Source organism: Pongo pygmaeus, chromosome 8 (assembly GCF_028885625.2).
Source record: "Pongo pygmaeus isolate AG05252 chromosome 8, NHGRI_mPonPyg2-v2.0_pri, whole genome shotgun sequence".
NCBI lineage: Eukaryota > Metazoa > Chordata > Mammalia > Primates > Hominidae > Pongo > Pongo pygmaeus.
Genome location: NC_072381.2, coordinates 48154648 through 48159298, shown reverse-complemented (window position 1 = coordinate 48159298; position 4651 = coordinate 48154648). Strand labels below are relative to the sequence as shown.

At 47.4% G+C, this 4651-nt stretch overlaps 1 long non-coding RNA gene across 1 annotated transcript; it reads left to right on the top strand.

The window, feature by feature from the left end:
* Positions 1–1114: 1114 nt before the first annotated feature.
* Positions 1115–4199, top strand: LOC129006442 (uncharacterized). The gene is made up of 2 exons (XR_008492001.1): positions 1115–1457; positions 4036–4199. It is a non-coding gene; the product is annotated as an uncharacterized LOC129006442 (long non-coding RNA).
* Positions 4200–4651: the final 452 nt, after the last annotated feature.

The window sequence follows — 4651 nt, the reverse complement described above, 5'->3', positions numbered from 1 at the left end:
GTCTCCTTGTCAATTAATTAGGCACTATATTTTATACGTTGGTTTTATGAATTTGGACAGCTCAAATCAGTGTACAGGGGTTCACTCAACCCTGGGATGGTTAAAAAAAATTGAGTTTCTGAGCCACAGAATGAAGGGCAGACCCATCCTCAAAACACATGATGACATTTTTTTCTTTCATCTGCTTTTGGTTGCTCTGTATTTTAACTTTTAAATTAATCTGAAATTTGCTTTTTGTTTAGGACTAAATTACTCTTTCTCCCCAACTGCAAGCAGGTTATTATCATGTGATTTGTGGAAAATATTTTTATTTATGAGTATTTGTGTTGCTTTATGAACCATATAGCTTATTCATTCATGAGCCAAGGTCTTTGAATTATTTATTCTGTTTCACTGATTTGTCTATTCGTGACCAAATTATTTTGAGCATTGTATCCTGATAACATTGTTTAATAATTATAAAAAACAATCTTTTTATTCAAAGATTTATGTTGAACACTTACATTATTATTTTCACAGTAACTTCAGAATTTGTTCTGTTTCTAAAATAGCCAGGAGGATATTGAAATGACCTACACCAAATATGTGCATTAATCTAGGAACAATTGATATTTTCACAACAGTCATTTTCTTATTCAGGAATATGATATTGTTCAAATATGTATGTTATTTTTTGCGTACATTTTATATGCCAATAAAGTTTCGTAATTTTCTTGACTGCAATCACACTGATTTTCCTTAAAAATACTCCAAGGTGTTTTATGATATTTGTTGTTATTCTTTATATGTTTTTTCTCATTAAATCTGCTTATTGCTGGAGAGGTATGTAATTTAACAGCCATATTACGGATGACAAAACTGGGGCTCGGTGAGGTTCATAAATTGTTCAAGATTTATGAAGCAATTAAGCCAGGGAGCAGCAGCATGAAGCAAATGAGGACAAAACCTGACACCCACACAAGTGTTTCCTTACCCTGCTCTGTGTCTGGGCCCTTGGCAGCCTGTGGTATTGGGAGCAGGCCTGGTCCCTTCTCCCTTCCATGCTGACCTCCCTCCCGCGTCTCCGTGGAGACTGGCTTTCCTTCCCACTGTGATGCACCTTCCTCTCCAGCCCATTCCAAAGCGCCCTCCTTTTCTGAGAATGTCTGCAACTCTGTCTCCCACAGGAAACGTTCATCATGCTCACCATCCTTGCCTTTCTTGTTTTCCTTGAGACCACTGGGGAAGAGACCTCAGTGAGCAGAATGCACAGCCATGGGGCAGAGGTCTGAGTGTGGGGATCAGCTCAGAACATGAGACCAGATCGCAGACACCCGAGTCACCAGGCTGCAGCCTGCAGAGCTGGACACACTCGCCATCTGCTAGGGGTGCCTGGGGCTCTGCGGGTGTCCAGCACCGGGAATTGGAGGCTCCCCACTGGCTATGGGGTGGGAGTGAGACTGGATCCTCTGCTTCAGGTAATCCAGCCAACTTACATTTGATTTATACCCACAGGACCACGGGCTTTTCCTGAAGGAAAGCCGCAGTGTGTGGCTTCCCGGACTGACCACCCTCCCCTGGCTGTGGTCAGTGTTCTGAAGCCGGTACCAGTGGTGGGCAAATCCCACTCAGCCATGGCTTTTCACTCGGTTGCTCCTAGGAGGAAGATGGGTACAGCATGGTCATCCCACGTCCATGGAACTTCCAGTTTTGGGAGACAAATTCTCTGGGTCTCTTTGTCACCACTCACAATTCTCTGTGCAATATCTTACTGCAATTCAGATGAATTAACTAAAGGGTGGCAAGATGACAAGACTGGCCAGAACCCATGGGGAAGCCGAGAAAGGGAAAGCCGGCCTCGAAAACGGCAGACTGCAGTCTGCTGGGGCTGCAGGTCAGCTGCCCTAGGCGGCCGTCTCGTTTGGGATTTAGGTCTGAATCACCATTTAGTGCTGGGGACTAGGCGCTTGCTCCACTCACGTTTGCTAGCTGTGGTGAAGGACTCACTATCAACCATGGTCTGCAGGCATTCAAAATGGAGCAGAGGCTTGGCCCCTGCCCTCCTGAGATGTGCCAGAGGCAGGCACCTGGGAGTGTAACTTGAAGGAGGGGCGAGAGGCACTGTGGGTCTGGTTCATCTTCCCAGAGGGTCTCATAGGAAAGGTGTGGTTCAGAGGGAAGCCTGGGGAGGGCTTTGCGTAGAGAAGGGCAAGTAGGGCACTGTTCTTTCTTAGGAAGAATCAGAGAGCCACTGAGCCAGCACATGCTCTGTCCCCAGAAGCCCTGGTTCTCTCACCTCACTCTTCCACCACCTCCCTCCATAACCCAGCTGAAGCCACTTTCCCCTCACAGAAGTCCTGTCACTGACTTCCCAGAAATGAGAATAGGCACGTTCACGACTTCAGAAGAAAGGACTCTATAAGAACAAATGATGGGAGACTCTCGGCCCCAATAAAGATGTTTTTCAAAAGACCAAAGAGGGTAAATAACAAAAGCACCCATGGTGTAAGGTCCAGGCGCTATTTTTAGGCCATCCTTCATGGTTCAGGACAGACGGAAGATGGAAGAGGTGATGCTGGCCGCCAGTCCTGCTCCGTTTTGGTCCTCACCCCCGGAAAGCACTGAATCCTTGATTGTTTGGTTAAAAACATCCCAGAGTGGATTTTGTTGTTAGCTGCTCTTGATCTTTTAAAATTTCCTGCATGTGCTATTGACTGCACTCCCGGCCTTGATAGAAATCCAGACAAAATTGTCAGCCTGTGAGCTGTGGCTTTGTCATCAGCAGGCTCAGCCGTTCTGGCGACAGGGACAGGAGGCTGCGGGGCAGGAAGTCGGGCTGTGAGCCAAGCCTGAAGTGACTGGAGAACAGCCTCAGACCCACCCTGGCCTCTCATCTCTCCGTTCCTGCTCCTGCACTGGGCAATGGATGATATTCTTATGTAGGAAACCGGAGAAGAAATCCTGCCGCAAGCACAAAACAGCCTTACACAGTGAGTTATCAGAAATGCCACTAAATGTTGCAGGTGGGCATGTGCAACTTGAAGGAACACGTGGCCCCGGGCTTCACTGGGCCCCTTCACCACCCAGCCCTATACCTGAAAGGAAGGGCCTACCAAAACGCAGACGGGTGAACCCACCACAGCCAGATTTCTCCATGTGTCCTAACTTCTGCATAGTCCAAGCTAAGTCAGCCTCACTCTAAGGAGTGTCATGATGTGAGGTTCTCCTGGAAGGAGGGGGGTTATCTCGAGACCATCAGGATCTAAGTGGGGCCTAGCACATGACTGGCACTCACCGACTGGTGAAGGAGAAAGAGAAATGGTGAAGGAGAAGGAGGGAATGGAGGAAGGGGAGAAAGGGAGAGGCAGGAAGGGGAAACCAGAAAACAGCCAGACATGAAGCAGAAGAGCTTCACTCACCCAACCACAAATCTCTAAGCCAGGGCACTTCAGCAGCCGGCAGGGCTGGAACCAAAGAGGTGACAGCAGGAGGCAGCCTGAAGCAAAGGAGTGGAGAAGAGAGGACAGCGAAGTCACCAAGATGTCCCACGCTCCCTCCATCAAGGCCTCAGTCACAGGGGCCTTCTTGCTGCTGATTCCCTAAAATGGAAGAACCACAGCATGGCAATGACTTGGAAATGTTTGCTCACGGCATTTAACAACCAGAAGCGGGGCCGGGCACAGTGGCTCATGCCTGTAATCCCACCACTTTGGGAGGCCAAGACGGGTAGATCACGAGGTTAGGAGATCGAGAACATCCTGGCCAACATGGTAAAACCCAGTCTCTACTAAAAATACAAAAATTAGCCGGGTGTGGTGGCCTGTGCCTGTAATCCCAGCTACTTGGGAGGCTGAGGCAGGAGAATCGCTTGAACCTGGGAGGAGCAGGTTGCAGTGAGACGAGATCATGCCACTGTACTCCAGCCTGGCAACAGAGCAAGATTCCGTCTCAAAAAAAAAAAAAAAATCCAGAAGTGTTTGTTTGTGCCATTCATTTTGTTTCTTAGCATGTGGACTTCATCTAAAGGAGTGTTTAACTCTTTCACTTCCTCTTTAGCTCCCCAAGGGATACATTGTGATCTACAGCTCTACCCTTAGTCCTGAAGGAAGTTAAGTAAACTCTGGAGTGGGAAGACTAGTGTTTCCGTCTCCTCAGCTACGTAAACACACCTTCAACTGTAACATGCTGCAACTATAAAATACAGTTTTATAACAGCCTGTTTCATGTTTCACAGCCCGGCTTCCATTTCATTTTGTGGGAGGGTCGCTGAGGGAGGTGGGCCGGGAATTGGGGAGAATACACACGCGTAGTTCATCAAGGTGTAGTTTAACTGTAACTGCTGAAATAAAAGATGAGAGGAATACCAATTTTCATGAAAGGCAGACATAAACACAGCCCTGTCAAAGCTCCAGACGTGTATTGGCCTTAAATGTGTGCGAGGTGGGCTCCCGTGATAGGCCACACCGTAGCATTCCTCATGACCAGTTGTGCAGTTATTCACAAGACAAGACGAGTGTGAAATGCCTCATTTGAGAAGGGCACGACAGAAGTTGCCCCGTCTTGTGTGAACCAGAGTCTCTGAAACTCACCCTTGAGTTAGAAGAAAGGCAATCGAATCCGAACACCCCTGAACAGCACTATTTAAAAAAAAAAAAAAAAAAACTTTTATTTT